This window comes from Tamandua tetradactyla, chromosome 6 (assembly GCF_023851605.1).
Source record: "Tamandua tetradactyla isolate mTamTet1 chromosome 6, mTamTet1.pri, whole genome shotgun sequence".
In the NCBI taxonomy this organism is placed as follows: domain Eukaryota; kingdom Metazoa; phylum Chordata; class Mammalia; order Pilosa; family Myrmecophagidae; genus Tamandua; species Tamandua tetradactyla.
In genome coordinates, this window is record NC_135332.1 from 116,429,324 (window position 1) to 116,448,524 (window position 19,201).

A 19,201-nucleotide genomic window follows, 5' to 3' on the forward strand; every position below is an offset into this window, starting at 1 on the left:
GTGATCAGATAGTTTTCTAAGCCTGTCGTATGATTGTTCACCCCATGGTAGAATTACATATCCTGGGTGATTTTGTTTAGAAACAGAATTCCTGAGGCACAGAACTCAGAGATTAAACCCATTTTGTTTTTAGCTAGATCAATACTTAGAATTAAATGTGTGTCTAAAATAGCCACCTAAAAATCATTTTACTCTCCAATCCAATGGTATACATCGATGGCATAGAATGACAAGGATGAGATGCTCTGAGAATCCCATAGAATTCCCTTGAGAAATCGGATTCACATGAGCGCTCACCTTGTAGCATCAATTACCTGGGAAGCTATGTGTGAATTCACTTGGGAATGCTATTGAGGATAATAAAAGGCCTTCTCCCTCGCTGCCGGGAAAGTGATGGTATCTTCGTAAACCTATGAAATGAATGAATATGATTCAACTCGCTCTTGGATGTCAGTGGTTCCTGATAGCAACATAAAGGAATAGCTGTTCCTAAAAACGAAGTGGTTTTTAAAAAATTGTTTAATCAATACAAGTATTTTTTATGGTATTTTCTCACGACTTTGTGAGCATTTTCTGGAAATGTATTCGTGGAGTGACAGTTTTTCCTCTCTGCTGCATTGTCATCAACCAGTGGAAATTTTAGACAGCTTCTGTGACAATAATAGGAAATTCTCCTCATTAAAACATAATTTTATTTTATGCATATATTATATTGAGTCTGTTTTCAAACTTGACCTGTCATCCTTCTCCCCCAGTGAGCAATGAGAAAGCTGTCCAAGGAGATTTATTCTTTGTCGTTTCCAGCAAGTGGGCTGCCTTGGGGCACATATGATTTTCTCTGTGGGGGAAGAAGTGCACCTATGGAACTCTTAAACAATAAAGCCACAGCAATAAGAATGCAAAACAGACCATATTCTAAGTATTGTTAAGCCTACGGTCACAAAACTATATCGTTCCAGGTAGTTAAAGAGCGAATGGGTTCTTTCATACTGAATTTTGTTTCCATAGTTTCCTTTTGACCTTCAGCAGTGATGATTCTACAATATCATTTTCTAGAAAGATGTAACAACCTTGGAAATGGAGACATTGGTGTGTGGCTGTGTACTTGAATGCCTTTTAAAACAAGGAGTCTGACTCTTCCATATCCTGTGTCACAGAGACCCAGAGCTGGACTGCCCTGGGGTCCCTATGAGCAGCTGTCTGGGGGGACCTGGGCTTGTCTACTCAAGGGTGAGACAGGGATTCCGGAAAACTGCAGGAGAAGCTTGACCACAGAGGCCAGGGCAGGCCAGAGTCTGTGAGAGGAAGTATGGAAAGACCAGAGGCCCAAAGAAGATGGGAAATGGGATCACATTCCAGAAGTCTTTGAGGCATGGCCCTGAGAGATGAACAAAAGCATGGCTTTTTGCTGCTCCTATTTTAAGTTTTGTCCTTACTGTCTTCCACACTGATAGAGAAATGACTGTTCAAAGACACCAGAATGAGTGTGATTCACCAGCTATGTCCTTCGTGGAATGACTTTCACATTAAAATCCAGGACTCTTTGAGGTCCTTAGCTTAGCTTGGCCAGCCCTTTCTCATCATTCGGCCTACCGTTCAGCCTTATTTCCTTTTGATCCTACAGGTGCTCGCATCGCTCTCACCTCCCAAAACCTATTCACTTCCCCAAGTACGTCATGGTTTTGCATAGCCCTGTGCTGTGCTTTCAGCTGGAATGTTGTCTTCCTTGACTCATCATCGAGCTAATTCTTACTTAGCCTTTTTGGGTTGGTGTGGTTGAAAACTCACCTGCTCCTCCCCTCCCACCCCAAGTACCCTGTGTGTGCCTTCATCGTAGTGTTCGTCAGGTTGTGCTGTAAGTCTTTCTTGTCTGTCTGCCTCCTGCTCTACACTGTCAGCTTCCTGAGGACAGAGACCAGGATACTCATTTTACTTGGGATTTCAGTGCCTAGCAAAATGCTTAGTGAATAATTGTATAAATATTGAATGAATGAATGAATGACTTAGTAGAATTACAATAGGGAAAAAGAAAGCGACCATTTTAATTTATTCATTCTTTAATTTGTGGTACACTAGGTTTAGAAATAATCTCGACATTTTGAGCAAGGAATGAAGAAAGGGAGGGAAGGAGGGAGGGAGGAAAATAGAGATTGATATAAATGTAGATATTGGTATAGATGGATTGTACTCTAAAAAATTATTTCATTTATGTAACTGCTCATCAATAAATAGGTATTGAACAACTATTGTTTGACAAGCAACTGTGCTTGGCACTAGGGGGAGAAAGTGATTTAGACATTAGTCTTTCTCCAAACCTCATCATTCTAGTGGACATGGACAGATGTGCAAACAGTAAATCAAACTTTATTCTATCTTCAGGCATGAACTGATTCTTGTACTTTAATATTTAACATTTCTAACTGCTTTATTAAGTTAAAATTTACTTACATAAAATTCACTTATTTCAAGTGTACATGTCAATTATTTTTAATGTTTGCAGAGCTGTGCAGTGATCACTATATTCTAATTTTAGAACATGCCCATCACCCAGAAGGAACTCTCATGCCCATTTGCAGTCAACTTTCCATCCCTACCATCAGCTCTAGGCAGCCATTATAATTGTCTAAATATATTTGCCTTTTTTGGACATTCATATAAATGGAACTGTATAGTATATGATCTTTTGCCTGGGTTTTTTCAGTTAGCATAATCTTTTTGAGCTTTATCCATGTTTTAACATGTGCCAGTACTATGTCCTTTTTATTGCCGAATAGCATTCCATAGTATGAATTTTGTTTATACATTCAGCAGTTGATAGACATTTGGGTTGTTTCTACTTTTTGGCTATTATGAGCCCTGAAAGTTTTAAATAATTCTTCTGCTCATGCAACTGGCTTATGTTTGGCATCGCTGCCTATTAAATCTTTCTTGATGTTATATTTGGTAATCAGACTGGGACCCACCTACTTTTATTCATAGCATCAAAATAAAACTATCTTCTCATTCCATTAACAAGTCTGAATTAAAGCTTGCTGTGGCCATGGAAAAGAAAAAGTTCAACTTGTTAACAATTTTTAGAGCTAAATCACCTTAGATGCTATATAGAGAATTTTTTTCTGGCGCCCACCTGTTGTATTTTCTGTTTTTCCTGAGCTCTTAAAGATGAGAAGAATTTCATTTCAAGTCACTTGCTTTCAGTATCATTTCTGCGTAGAAAAATCGACATGAGTGGAACATCTCTGTTCCTATGAAAGTGGACTTGTCAAAATGCTGGCCAATAAGAACAACCATATGATTTGATAATTATTGTTTCCTTCTTTCCTGAGAAGCAAATTGCTGTCATTACCAACTGTCATCACTTAAATTAGCTATAATCTCAGTGTCTGTAGTCCAGTTGAGGATCCCTCCTTTAGGGGAATAAAGCCAAAAATCTGTGTCCTCTTTTCCCAGAAAGCCCGTCTGCCTTTCACGTGGTCCCACACACAAATGCATCTCTCATAAACTTGGCACTTTCTGTAATCCTGGGTTTGTCTGTCAGTCCCTCTGGACTCTCACTTTATTTAAGATAGCCATCAAATTCTCCTGGGGTAGGACCTTCATCTCTGATAGGTGCCCGATGACAGATTTTGATTGGCCCTTTAACAGTTTACCACAAAAAAAATTGTATGTAACAGCTCTGTTTCATTATGTTGTTAAACGCGTCACTAGACTTCTTTAAATTAAAGAAAGAAAAGGACATTATAATTATTTCTTGCGTTAATTCAGATACCCACGAAGCATGTAGGAACTGTCTTTTCAGAGTCTTTCAAAGATAAGTGGGTAAAAGAAGACTCACATAGACTCCCTAACATTTTAAAATCAGAGAAGGAATGGTTGACTTTCACATTTGCAAAAGTCTCTGGCTGCATTCCCCTGAAAGTAACAACATCTGAATATGTAGGAGTCTTTAGGGTATCTTAAATGCCTGTTTTGTTTGAAAGATACCTAGCAGACCTGAACTTCTCCTGCATTGATGGAGCTGAGTGTCAAGTCTGCTTGATGCCCATTTTGACATGATGGAGTATTTTGGCTCCCCCAGGCTAAGGGGCATTGAATCTGCTTCCCTTTTGAATTAAATATTTATATAACTCGACGCTTTAAAAAGTAGGCTTTGTCTTCTCCAGTGCCTGTCATTCCCCATAATGCTCTGATTGAACTCAAGCAATAGTCATCACTATGCCTTCCTGAACAACTGATGCTTCACCGGATAAAAATGAAGTCTTAAACTGGGAGAATGCATTTGATCACATTAGACCAAAGATCGATTGACTCTGATTCTCACAAAACAGCTGATGCTAGCGATGGCCTCTGTCTCTAAGCCCAACTCTGCAAGTGGAACCATTGCCCTCCCCCTATGTGGGACATGACATCTAGGGGTGGAAGTCTCTCTGACGGTGCGGGAGATGCCTCCCAGGGATGAGCCTGGCCCTGGCGCCATGGTATCAACAATGCTGTCCTGACCAAAAGGGGGGAGGGGGAAGAAGTATAGCAAATAAGGTATCAGTGGCTGAGAGAGTTCAAATAGAGTGGAGAGGCTACTCTGAAGGTCACTCTTATGCAAGTTTCCGTTAGACATTGCTGTCTATCATAACTTGCCAAACCCCAACCAAAACCATTCCTGCCAATCCTAAAGAACAGCCCAAATACCCCTGAAGAATGGGAGAAAGATGAAAGGTGATGGTGGAGTTATACAGAGAAAGTAGGGTTTAACAAATGAGTATGGTTGCTGAATCATTATATTGATATCCTTTTTAGTCTCTAGTACCTTAGAGCAGCTAGAAGTACAAACCTAAACTTATGGAATTGTAACCCATACCAAACTCTGAAATCTGTTCTGTAACCCATTGTTGCGATGTACTTTGAAATTTATTGCTTTTTTGTATAAATGGTATTTATCACAAAAAAAGAAAAGGAGGAGTATAACAGAGAGGATAGGATTTTAAAAATGAGTATGACTGTGGCATCATTATGTTGATATTTCCTTTGGCCTCTAGTGTCTTGGAGTAGCTAGAATAAAAAATGGAAAATTGTGGAACTGTAATCATACCAATCTGTTCTATAACTACTTTAAAAAATGTATTTAGAAATGTATTGCTTATATATATATATATGTTTTATTGTAAATTAAAAAATGAAACAGCCAATGCTAAAGTTACAGTAAAAAGAAAAGCCTTAACATATTTGAACGAATGCCATTTTACTACACATTGGGAAACTCTTTCCAGTTGATAATCACTTGTACGTCTTGAAATCCCAGTAGCAGTAAGCCTTATGATTATTCTGGTGAAAGCAACTGGTAGTTTTTATTCATGCATAAGTAGCTAATCTGTTTGTTGCAATAACATTCCATTTCTTTAGGTGCTGCAGGTTAATTACACACTGCAGCTACAAGTACAGCAGCTCACTAGTCATTTGATATCCTCCAACTCCTCAAACCCAGTGATTCTCATGGAGAGCCTGGGAGTTTCTTGACTCTCCAAAGCTGATCATCAGGGAGCTTTTTTTTTTTAATTTTAATTTTATTTTTTTTATTATGATCATTCCATTCTACATATATAATCAGTAACTCATAATATCATCACATAGTTGCAGATTCATCATCATGGTCATTTCTTGGACCATTTGCATCTATTCAGAAGAAGAAATAAAAAGACAAAAGAAAAAAATTCGTACATACCATACCCCTTACCCCTCCTTTCATTGATCACTAGCATTTTAATCTAAATTTATTTTAACATTTGTTCCCTTATTATTTATTTTTATTCCATTTGTTTTACTCCTCTGTTGATAAGATAGATAAAAGGAGCATCAGACACAAGGTTTTCACAATCACACAGTCACACTGTGAAAGCTATATCATTATACAATCATCTTCAAAAAACATGGCTACTGGAACACAGCTCTGCATTTCCAGGCAGTTCCCTCCAGCCTCTCCATTACATCTTGACTAACAGGGTGATATCTATTTAATGCGTAAGAATAATCTCCAGGATAACCTCTTGACTCTGTTTGGAATCTCTCAGCCATTGACACTTTATTTTGTCTCATTTCACTCTTCCCTCTTTTGGTTGAGAAGGTTTTCTCAATCCCTTGATGCTGAGTCCCAGCTCATTGTAGGATTTCTGTCCCACGTTGCCAGGAAGGTCCACACCCCTGGGAGTCATGTCCCACATAGACAGAGGGAGGGCAGTTAGTTTGCTTGTTGTGTTGGCTGGAGAAAGAGGCCACATCTGAACAACAGAAGAGTTTCTGTTGGGGGTGACTCCTAGGCCTAATTTTAAGTAGGCTTGACCTATCTTTTGTGGAGTTAAGTTTCATATGAATAAATCCCAAGATTGACTCAGTCTATAGCTTTGGTTGTCCGCATTGCTTGTGAGAAGATCAAGAATTCAATTTGGGGAAGTTGAATTTTTCCCCTTTCTCACCATTCCCTGAAGGGGACTTTGCAAATACTTATTTATTCACTGTTGAAATCACTCTGGGATTTATCGGGGCATCACTCTGGACAAACCAACAAAATCTCATGCCCTGCTTAAAGTTCCATGTACTTATGGTGTTCAATTAAGCTGTCTACGTAAGTTTTATTAGGAAATGCACTAGTCAAAATATAAATTTCGTACCAAATAAACATTTTTTGCTTTAGTCTCACACATAAGTTAAAATTTAAAATATTAATTACTATCTCTTTTCAACACCCTGCAGTAATGACATTCCTATGTTCATCCTCATGCAAAAACATTTTTAAAATTTGTACATTTAGTCACTATCATTATACACTCTAGGCATTCCTAGATTATACCATCTCAGTCTTTATCGTCTATCTTTCTTTCTCATCAGGAAGCTTTCAATGGCAGTTTATATTGCTATGATATTATTGTCTACATGCTCGGGTCTGTTTCACTTCTATCATCAGCTTTTTCCTTCTGTAATTTCAGTTTTTCCACCTGAAGTAACTAAAATTTGCTATTTCCCGTGTTACTTGAAGTGAGAGTTTTTTTGTCAACAGTCTGTGAGGCGATACATATTTAGAAATGGAAAGTAAGTATTTATAGTCAGTGTCTCCTGACTATAACTATAAAAATTGGGGATTTATATTTTGTATATCTTTGCTTTTTAAAATTTATTTTTCTATTAATTAATTTTTGTTGTATGTTATAAAAGTATCATTCTACAAAGACTTAGAAAGGCAGGTGGAAGTACAGATAGTTTCTGCAGCACATATACTAAAATTGGAGCAGTACAGAGAAGATTAGCATGACCCCTGCACAAGGCTGACATGCAAATTTGTGAAGCATTCATATTAAAAAAAAAAAAAGGAAGAAGAAAGAAACACTGGCTCATTCCAACACGGGGGGAGAAATGGGCAGGTCCTCCTGTTTCCCACCTAAGACTATAATTTGTTATTGTGTGTGAAAAATAGTATTTTGTGTACTGTATACTTTTTTTTAAGCCCCAGTGGCCTACAATGTCTTCTAACATTATTCCAGCATCCCAGAATTACATTTTGGAACAAAGACACACTTTGAGCTTGAATTCTAGGCTTGTACCCACCAGAGTGCTTCCCATGCCTACATGCCATCCCATCTCACATACATAGCCCCACAAATTTTCTTTTAATGCTGCAATTTTATTCCATATTACTGTGTTTTTTTCCTAATTTGGGGATTTGGGTTCTAAGTATGGGATTATCACTGGATTTAAAAAAATATTGATGTCATTCTTAACTTGGAATTACTTTTTCCTAAAAAAAAACCTAAACTGAGAACCAAGGCTAGGTCTTTGAGAAACCCTAAGTCAAATAGCAGTACTTAGTAACGATGGTGATGCAAGTCTCAAGAGGATTTTGGTTTTTTGTTTGTTTTTTGCTAGTGGTGCAATTATGTACCTTGCTTTCGATAATGAATAACGTCGGATATTGTCATTACCATAAAATGTATCTGACCACCCTCTTTGGTCCCATTATTAGCTACTTTGCCAGCTTTGAGCAAGAAAGACAATTAGGTTCACTTCGCCTCACTTCCATTTTTCGCTGGCTGATTTTCACTTCTAGCCAGACACTGAGGATGGCGTGTGTTTGTGTATCTGTGTTTACACATGAGACATGGGCGAGGTGAGGAGGTAGGAAGAATATGCTTCCCACAGTACTGTTCTTGCCCCCTGAATTTTGTCTGTCCTCTGCACAAAATGAAGACCACTTTTTTGATCGCTCTATTTCCTCTTACAAAAGCACTGTGGTGGCACTTAGACGCTTACTGTTTTTTCTTGAAATGCCCCTGGTTGTATGAGTCTGTGTCCTTCCCGTACCCTTGTGCCACATTCTCTGGACACAGTTGAGAGACCGTGTCATACAGGGAGCATAAATTCTACTGTCTGTCAACCTGCATATCCAAAGAAAGGGCGCAAGCTCTACCTTTAAAAAAAAAAAAACAACAAACTCACTATACAAAATGTCACTCACTCTGTCTGGGATTGTCAGAAGCTCAGAAATGTCACATAGGCGGTTCACAGTATTTCAGAAATATTCTTGGCAAGACTTAAAATTTAACCATTTTAGCCTTATCTGAGGAAACCTCCCTCTCCCAATTTGAGCTGGAATTCTCCAAGGAGGAGGAGAAAGTAGAGAGAAAAAGAGGACCAACAGAGGGCGAGAGTAAAAGTTTTCCTTGTTTTCATCATTTCCTGCATATAAGGAATATCAACTCTGCTGCTTACCTAAATGCCAATAAATTATCCTAGATCTGGATTTCTCCTTAACATTACTGTGGTCTACAGTTTGACATTCTGTTTTTCATTTTCTTGAACAACAGGAAAAATTGCATTTAAAATGACCACTTTTCTGTACATAATATAAAATGTTTATCTTGAGGTTCAAATGATAAATGTACATTGGGAAAGAAACTAAAAGATTAATGTTAAATTGTATATATTTTTATATTATTTGTACTTCTCATAAGAAGATAAGTATATCATCACTAAATTATGAACTATTAAAAGATATGGAAGTACTTTAGACCTAATTTAATTGTTTGATTATTCTGCAAAGGTCAGTTCTTAAACTATCCCCTTGCAGACATGCAAAGCCCATTACTTTGCATATGGTGGTTGGGAAGAGGCTGCCTTTTCAAGTCAAATAGGAAAGTTTGCATACGTGACATGCCCACATCTGATCACTCACATATATCTCTGTTTCCTTTTCTCTCTTCTAAGGTAAGCTCTCTTCAGTATTCAGCAATACCAGGATTTAGATGCTGTGTAGATTTGTTCCATTTACATATTCCTGTGTTTTAGCAATCACGCTAAACACCAAAAATAAATCCATCATGTAGCAGCAGTTTCCAAATAGCAACAATTTAAAAAAAAAGTGTATGGAAAACCTTGATGAAAATATTCTAGAAGATGCTAATGTCTACGCATACATAAACATTTAAAAGATACAAAGCAGAGTGTGTTCAGAACTTGTCAGATGTAACAAAATGAATTTATTATGTATTGTTCCATAGATAAATGTATTTTTTAAAACATTGAGTGCAGTATGTTGCCCAAATTATCAAACTGGATCAGACAATCAGTAGTAGTAATAGCTGTTCTAATGAAAATTTGTATACCACCTATGGGCCCATCATTCTCTCATTAAAGAGGTAAAAGTACAGTACAGTTTTTTGAAGCTCAAAATAAATAAACATTGTATTTTTTCAACTTATTGAACCCTATGTTTCAGGTTTCTAAATTGATATTTTTCCCTAGAAAACAATTATGCCTAAATTTTGTCCCTTAAATCGTGAACTTAACTATAAAGTTGAATAACTTTATCTTTATGAGCCTCTATTTCCTCATCTGTAAAATGGGTTAATAATATCCCACATTAGAGGGAACTTTCCAGGAATAAATAATATAATCAATGTTAGATAAATAGTGCAGTGTTCAACATAAAGTAAATGCCCCACGTATATAAGTTGTTTTAGTTATAAATAGCAGTCACCTTCTCTTCTACTACTTCCACTCTATCTCTCCACCAATTTTGAGAAAATAAATAAATATTTCACATTTTAATAAGAATAGAATTATGTTTAGTTATGTTTCTTTGACTTAGACGTTTCACTTTGTTAACACAGGGCATAGTTTACCTTAATAATTCACTTCTCCTATATGAGGAATGGAATACCTGCTTCAAAAACTAAGTGTAGTATTTAGGGAATGGCACGTTTTCCCATTTTCACATGATTTTGAGACCGTGCTGAATGTCCTCAAAGTTGATAGTGGTTGCTTTGTTTTTTTCCTCATAACCTACCTTCCCTTTTAATTCACCAGGCTATCTCTAGTACATCTCCTTCTTGTATTCCATCTCTATATGTGCAACTTCTTTAAAATCCCCAGGTTAAAATATCCTGTTCACCTACAATTTACCAACCCAGCAAAATTCCTTACTCCACTAAAGCATCAAAAACCTATACATAACTGTATAGAAGTTGTGGATCATTTCCTTCGCCCATTTCCCAACGTAGGAGATGATGGTTTTTAAAAAATTAATCAAGATGGCAAATGAGTATTTGATGGTTTTTAAAGAATTAATCAAGATAACAAATGAGCATTTTTTAAAATGAGGAGACTTCTTAATCTGCATTGGATGCTCCTTTTATTCACTCATGGCTCCTTTAAGTTCAAAGGCAGAACCATCAGCCAAATGAACAAGAGCATTATTTTTCTCTTTTTTCTGACATAATTTTTTTATTCTTGACTAAATCAACTCATCCTATGTATTTCCTAGAACTGATTTTTGATGCATCAGTGTATTCATAACCCCTGAAAGAATTGCTGACAGAGTTTTGGTCAGTGTTTAACACAGCCAAATCATTCCAGCAATTTCTTTGTCCTAATTCCTTAATGCTTTCTGTGTTTGTTTTGAATTTTCCAAGTCCTCTTGAAAATGAAGAATTAGCTATACAAGGTGGCACATCAAATTAGTGAGAGAAATAGGATATAGACTGGGTTGAATTCCAGTCCTAGGCTGTAGCCAGTGAACCACATGAGAAAGTGGTTTTTCTAAAGTGATTTTAGTATCTGGCACTTGCAGTCTTATATCTGAAGCTGTTTGGTGTGACCTTGTCAGGAGATGCAGGATAAATGTGATGGTTTCTGAAACTTCCCTCCCTGATTTCCTTTCTCTATTCTTTCCTTCCTTCAGTAAATATTTATCAAGGGCTTTCTCTGTGCTAAGTGCTTTGGCAAGAACCCAGCGGTTGAATCAGGCATGGATCCTGCCCCGAAGGGGGTTATAATCCAGCAAGGGGATAAAGTGGGAGTGGCCAGGATGCTTACACATCTCCTTGGCTGGAGAGTGTATAAAGTGATAAAATAAATTGCAAGGGAGAGATTATTTTCTGTTTTGGGAATTAAGGAAAATAGGAGTCTCTCCGAGGAGTTGATAAAAGCTATAGGCCTTTCTCCAGAAAAACTTAACCTCCCGTTAAGCATATAATTACAGAGCGTTCATGGAACCACTAGAAAGGGGTGTGTGCCTGTGTGGGAGCAAGGAGGGGGTGTCTAGACCCTAGGTTAAGAATCCCTGATTTATTGAATGAGGTATTTGACTTGATCCTTCAAGTTCAGGTAGGATTTAGAGGGGGAAAGATAGAATTGAAGGACCCTTGGGCAGAGAGAATACCAAAAGGACAACAGGAACCAGGAAAACACAGAACCCCAAGGTAGCAGCCCCTTTCTCATCTTGAATTCTGCACATTAGATAAGAATTCTACTAAACTTGAGGGACTTTTTATCAGCCAAAAATGAGCTAAAAGTTTCTCATTTTGATAAAATTCTTTTTTTTCACTAGTTATCTTTTCCTTTTATTGAGAAGTGTTTTACTTTCACTCCATATCAGTCCATCTGTGGGAAAAGCAAGCAAAAAATAATGGCTTTGTGTGATCTGGTTACTTTTCTTTCTTGCATACATCTCTGATGGGATTACCTTTCCAAGAAACTCTAAATGTCACTTTATATCATCCCAGTCATTCATTTTCAAGACTAAAAACTATTGATTTTGGCAAATTACTACTTAATCAATGTAAATGATATTGCCACCTTATTGCTTAAGCTTATTATGCTGTCTTGCCATTATTGAGGTGTTTCATGCTCTGTATTCAGAATAAACAGACTGATATAACAGATAATTAAAGAAACTATTCACTTTCCATAGCATGTGAAATATTCCCCAGCTTTCTCATCTGAAAAATGGGATAGTACCCGCTTCCTACAGTTGTGGTACGAATGAAATAAATACTTGCCCATTGCTAGTGAGGGCTCCAGATTAATAGTAAGCACCCAGTAAATGCCGGCTGTTATTATTATCATCAACATCATTATCATTAGTATTTTTCGTTTTACCTTAGATATTATCTATGTCATCTCAGTACTTGATTCTCTAGCTGTGTACCCTCCATATGGTACTCTGTGAAGTTTGTACCTCTGGAGTCATCACTCCCTGGAAATTGTATTGGCCTTAGAAATGGGGTCCACTTAAAGTCAATCCAATTGCAGAAAATTCAACCTTATAAAACAGAGAATTACAGGAGCAATTATTTACATAGAAAGGCGATTTTATAAAAGAAAATACAAGGTAGCGTTTGAATAAAAGTAAGAAGGTATATATTATACGTTCTTGAAATGAGTTCCTCAGAAACAGTAGTTTTTAAAATGTGGTTTCTGGGCCAGTAGCACCTTGTGTGAAATGCTCAGGCCCCACTCCAGATCTACTGAGTCAGAAACTTGGGGTGGGGTCAGTAAAGCCCCACAGTGGGTAGTTTAACAGGTCCTCCAGGTGATTTTGATGCATGCAAAGGTTTCACATTTCAGACGTTAAATTTGAAACATTTCATATCAACTCTGAACGTCATTGAGGAACAGGCAGTTTTACAACTGTATTAAAAATGTTATGATAACCATTTTCTTTACATGCAGTATTTAAAAGATTAACAATTGCATAAAAGCAAGCACATGGTGGCAGAAGTCATTTCGTGACCAAATTATTTATTAGTAACACCAACCTCTAGTATGCTCATTGCCCTGGATCTAACTGCATAGATTCAATATGATCTGCGGTTTTTTTAATCACATTTTTCCTGTTCCTTTATGGAGTTTTTTTTTTTTTTTCTTTGAATCCTCCATCCACCCCCGCACTTCCATTTTTTCATACTTCAAGGTTAGGTATAAGGAGTATAGAGTAGGCAAAATTAACATTAAAAGGACCTTCTTCAATACCATTTCTAAAGGTGCATCCCAAGGAAATAATCATGCGTATGTGTTCATTTGTACAGAGATTCATCTACAGGGATGTTAATTGAGGGTAGTTATCATATCATAAAAAAATGAGAAACACTTAAATAGCAATTGTGTTAATAGTTGAATCATTTATAGAAAACATTAAAGGAAGTACAGTGCAGCCATTTAGAATGGCATAGAAAAATCATAAAATATTAAATGAAAAAACTTACAAAGCAGTATGTTTTCCATAGAATAGATACATAAAATTGTACATGCAAACATTCTATATGTTATCTTAGATATTAACGATGAGTATTTTTGTAAGATAAGATTACAGAAAATTTTAATTTTCTTCTTTTAGTAATGTATATTTTCTAAGTTTGTCTACAATGAGTGTGCTAATTTGGGTGAAAAAAACAGGAAATCAGAATTAGGCAAATTTTCATCTCCACCTTTGTTATTGACGGTGAAGCCAGAGACCCACCCAGCGGAACATCAAAACGTAATCCCTTCAGTGGGTGCATGTTCCCAAAACATAAATTAACTTCCCCAGCTTGAAATTTTGTGTAAATTCCTTCTTGAGGGTGGAGGATTCATTCAGCACTCCTGTCATTTCCAATTAATTCCACTCTCCCCACCCTTACGCCGTCATCTTCCAGGGAGCTTCCGAGGGGACCAAGACAGATAGGCCTTGATGAACTCAGGCAGAAATACACATCTTCAAATAACACCACACGCGTTGTGCCAGCAGTATAAAATCTGTATCTGTTCCTAGTGTTGATGACCTAAAATTGAATGGTGAACATGGTCTGCATGAGGCCCGGTCGTGGCTTTGTCTCAGTAATTGGTCTGGTCTTGTTTTCATTTTGTGTTTTCTCCCCCAGAGAGCTGAAAATAGGTCATGCAGTCAATTACTTGGCTGGTGGCCCTTCAGAAGCTTCTCACTCCCTGCCTATCAGAGAAGAGGGGAGGGCTGACCTTATCAGGCCCTCACTGGCTCATGCTACCAATCTTGGAGGCAGAGAAATTGAACCATGATGTACCTTTTGTTTAATTTAAAAGCCAGCTTCTGCCAGGAATCTGCTAGAAAAAAATAGTGAGCTTGGGCTGTTAAATGTTGTCTTCTATTTTTGTATGAGTCCTTTAAGCCTGGTGGACACAGGCTTAGAAGACAGTCATGATGATGCTGGGTTGTTGTACCTTAGAGAAGGAAATGACTGTGGAAGGCTTCGGTCACCAGGTTTTAGGAGATAATGTTGGCAGTCTCCATAGGTCTCCACGCCACCCTTTTGGCTTTCTGTGCACAGTGTTTGGATGGTCCTTCCTGGTGGGGATCTGGCCCCATCTCTTGGCCCACAGGGTGCAGCAATCAGGAATTTTATGTAAATATCAATAAAACTTGATCATAGGGTCAGTGAGGGAAGGGTATAGATACTAATGGCCTTTAATCGTCTAGCTGCGCTGTGTTAAGCATAATTCTAGACCCACTTGTGGTGCTACTGGGAGGACAGACCTTGCACCTCAGGTTACACAGAATGATAGAAACACTCCCTACTGTTTTGAGGTAAGGACATCACAGGTCCAGGTCCTGGTGAAGCAGACAGTAAACTTATCAGGGAATGCCCACAAGATCAACCCCTGTGAGGGTAGTGAAGAGAGCAGGGTTAGGCAGAAGTCCTTGAGCTGGAACGCCATCACCACCAAGGACTCAGCTGGTCCCACAGGTTTCTCTGGAGCTGGGTTGGCCCTTCAGAGTTGTCTCCAGGTGGGACAAGGGGGCTGGGCCTTTATACTCCTATACTGGCCCATCCTTGTATTCATGCCTAGGCATTTCTTGGGTAAAGTGGCTTTCTTCAGCCTTGGGCAGTCCCCATTGAGGGTCTCAACTGACAGCGGCAGACTGCAGTACTTCTAGCTTTTGGGAGGATGAATGTTTCTGTCTTCAGGAAAGGGCAGGGGAGAATCTGGGCTATACTCTGGTGTCAGCTCCAAAGAGTAGTCCAAAACATTCTGACTGAAATAGGTAGTTAAAATGGGTTGTGGGGGCAGTGTGGGAAAAGAGGTTTGGCATCATCAGACCCTCTGAAAACTATGCATGAAATTGGTGTGTGATCAGGGAAGAAGCATTGGATTAAATTCCATGTCTTACATGGAGAATAGATAATATAATGCCTCCAAACATCATCCCATTGTTTTCACTTAGTATTATATTGCCTCTGATTCTATGCTTACAAACTTAAACCTAGTAGAAAAAGCTTCTATAACTAGGCCAAAGACAGATGTCTGCATTTGAATTCTCAGTGTGCTGTTGAAAATCCATTTTTGGATAATATTAGTAACTGTGAAAAAAAAACAGACCTTTGCTACTAGAGTTAGTTGAGAGAGTTCAAGTCCAAATTACTTTATCAGTCATTTAGTCAATGGCATTTATTGAGCAAATAGCCTTTTGTATAAAGGTTGTAGGGCTACCATCAAAGTTGAATGGAAATAATGACTATTAACATTTAGTTTATTCTTCATTTTAACATAATTTTATATCATTTTATAAGTTGCTATTAGTGTCCCCATTTTAGAGATGAGGAAAGTGAAATTCAGAAAAGCATGTAAACTGTCCAAAACCAACAGCTAATAAGTGATATTCATATCTTAAATATTTGCTAGGAGTTTTCAGTCTGATAGGAGTTCCTGAAATGACACAACTATTACAGCTCCCACTCAGAGTAACAGAAAGAACTGGTGTGTGTGTGTGTGTGTGTGTGTGCATACCTGTGTGTGTGTGTATGTGTGTATGTGTAAAACAGCTGAGTAACCCAAGACTGGCATATGGTTTGAGCACTCTGTCCCTGAAAGGATTTCAGCCTTCAGAAGGTCTTTCCTACCTAGAACCCAAAAATGTGGAGCAGACTTCAAGATAAATTAAGAGTTACTCTTTTAGGTAATCTCTCTAAAAATGAGAAATCTACCAGTGACTTCCAAATCTAAGGGTATGGGAGGTAACAAAGCCAAATGTGTTTAAATCTTAGCTCATTAGGATTCTTTCTTTCCTCAGAAGTGAATCCTTTGAGACCTTTTCTCAGTTCCCTAACATTTTCTTAATCCCGTCATCTATCAAGCTTTTTACCAGTGAAGTGGCTTAGCTGAAGAGAGAGTTTAGTACAAGAGAAGAAAAGTTGAAGAATCTTTGAAATGTTGTACCTTTGAAGAAATAAATCACACTGACAGATACTCTAATTTCTCTAAAGATGGACATACTTCTCCTATCTGTTGTAACATTGTGGTAGTAGAATGACTCAGTAGACAGTAAGAACCCACTAGAAAGGAGTTTGTGTTTGAGAGTGGAAGGAGGCACCTTCCATTCAGCAGACAGACCAACTGTGATGCCTTCTTCCACCAAGTAGATCAGTGGATATGGAGAATTCAGGAGTCAGTAGATAATGTAAGGTCCAGACATATGGGGGGGTGGAGTCTCAAGAGGCATCACAGTTGGTCTGTCTGCTGAATGGAATATGGTAGTGGGATATATTATCAGAAAGTCTGATAGCAGATGACAGGTGCCATTAAGCTTTGACTCTGGGAGAAATGGAAGTGTAAAGAAGAGGCTCTGTCTTCAAGAACTGAGGTACTATGTAGTTACCCAAGCAGAGTCAAACGCAGAATGACAAAACAGGGACATAGTTCTATATTGTCTCAGACATAATAAAAATATGCTTATAATTTTTATATACAATAAAGCCCTCTTTGAAGGAGAGTGATGGGCAAAGTTATCACAATTTTTAATTTTTTTAATTTATTTTTTATTTTTAAATTAAAAAAATGACAAGAAAGAAACACATTCTTAACATGTGATCATTTCGTTCTACATATATAATCAGTAATTCACAATATCACCACATAAATGCATATTCATCATCATGATCTTTTCTTAGAACATTTGCATCAATTCAGAAAAAGAAATAAAAAGACAACAGAAAAAGAAATAAAACAAAAACAGAAAAAAAAAAATTGTACATACCATACCCCTTACCCCTCCCTTTCATTGATCACTAGGATTTCAAACTAAATTTATTTTAACATTTGTTCCCCCTATTATTTATTTTTATTCCATATGTTCTACTCATCTCTTGACAAGGTAGATAAAAGGAGCATCAGGCACAAGGTTTTCACAATCACACAGTCACATTGTATCACAGTTTTTTTAAAAAGTAGTGTTGGGTCCCATTGCTTTATAATCACTCAGGGCTTGGTCTGAGGACCTGGCAGAAGGTACAGTCCTAGAGTTGGGGTTCCCCAGTTGGGCAGAGTCAAATAGGGCTGACTAGAGAGGGAAGGATGTTAGACAGAGGCTCCCAGAGGAGGAGACTCCAAGGCCAAGGAAAAATTGAAAGGCACACTGCCAGATTCATTAGATGGAAGCTGAGGGAGAACTGAGCTGGATGGAGTGGCAGGGAATTGAGAGGATGTGGGGATGGCAGCTAAACATTGAACCTCCTGGAAAAGAAAAGGAAAGGGGTCAGACTGAGGAGTTTCAATTAGGGAAAAGGTATACACAATGGCATCTATGCTTCTGTGCTTCCATAGTAGCCAAAAGAGGACTGACAAGGTCTTCATTGGCATCTGGGATAAACTGAGTGATCTGGGATCTTGCATCTCTGGTTGGCAAGGGATAGTGAACTGTTGAAATGAGCCTAAAAGCCTCCTGAAAACGAATTCTTTCCTCCTTTATTAGCTAAAGTCCTGAGTTTCCACAATTAAAAATAATAGGTAGCACTAATCTGATAGCTGAATATTGATACTTGGTTATGGATCTGTAGATTGAAGTATATCATGGGTTTGGGCTGAAAGTGTTGGTTTCAAATCACCATCCACAGACACAAAAGTAAAAGATAAATAAGTGCAGTCCACAAGTGACAAATGTTGAACACAATGCCTTTCCTTTGAGGTGACTGAATTTTTCAGGCATGGCAATTGTTTCATTCCCCCTGAGAGGTAGATTACCAATTAGTGTCATGGTGCCAGATATCTCCTCATGGTATTTGGCACAGGGATTTATAAGCTTTTTACCATCCTCTGAATTGTATTGTCCCCATCTGTACATAATACTGTGCTGAACACTCCATGAGTGAGGAAAATAAACACTGACATATCTTTTAATTGTCTCAGACATAATAAAAATATGCCTCTAATTTTTGTATACAATAAAACCCTCTTTGAAGGAGAGTGATGGGAAAAGTTATCGCAGTTTTTTAAAAAAGTCATGTTGGGTCCCATTGCTTTATAATCACGTACTTCTCATGAAAAATTTCAAGAAATTAACCTGCTTTGCTGGCCTTTCCCATAGCTCCAATCTCTGTTCATAAATCTGTGTTTGTTTAGGGTGTGTGCTGCTCATCATCCGTCTTCTGCTGAATCACATTCCTGTGGGTGCTGCTCACTTTGTAGCAGAGCTTCCTTCTGCAAATTACCTTTCTGCAAACTCCTTCTGCATATTACCTTGTAAATGTTGGTACTTTCTGATCAATACTTTATGGGCTAAGATGGGACCTTGAAAGAAAATTTAATCTCACACTTTACCTTCAGAAAGAGTCAGAGCTAAACCATCCCAGAGACCTGAGAACCTAATTTTGAAAGACAGTCAGAGAAAGTAATTTAACAGCTTTCCTTAGTAACCCTCTTCAGATAATTTTCATGGACAGAAAATGGCTGTTTTCTAAATTTCTAATTTAGGTTCCTCATGCTACAATTTAAATTCTTTTTGGGAGCCCAGGAAGGATAGAGAATAGGTGATGGATGTCCTTTATATTCTCAAGGAGTTAATGACCTGATCCTCTCCTCGCTGATCTTTAAGCATAGCTCTTTGGTTTGGTTTGGTTGATTGGGTTTTTGTTTTTTACCTCCATTTCACAGA

General features: G+C 37.8%; 1 protein-coding gene, 1 long non-coding RNA gene and 1 other non-coding gene across 4 annotated transcripts in view; 2 read left to right on the forward strand and 1 right to left on the reverse strand.

Annotated features, from left to right (window-relative positions):
• KCNB2 (potassium voltage-gated channel subfamily B member 2) overlaps positions 1–19,201 on the forward strand; it is a 416,859-nt gene that overhangs the window by 145,567 nt on the left and 252,091 nt on the right. The window lies entirely within an intron of this gene.
• Positions 1–19,201, reverse strand: part of LOC143688732 (uncharacterized) — a 32,593-nt gene that overhangs the window by 12,855 nt on the left and 537 nt on the right. Inside the window, exon 2 of the long non-coding RNA XR_013178260.1 lies at positions 12,421–12,583. This is a non-coding gene — a long non-coding RNA (uncharacterized LOC143688732). The remainder of the gene's footprint in view (positions 1–12,420; positions 12,584–19,201) is intronic.
• On the forward strand, positions 7,236–7,345 carry LOC143689219 (U6 spliceosomal RNA). The gene has a single exon (XR_013178678.1). It is a non-coding gene; the product is annotated as a U6 spliceosomal RNA (small nuclear RNA).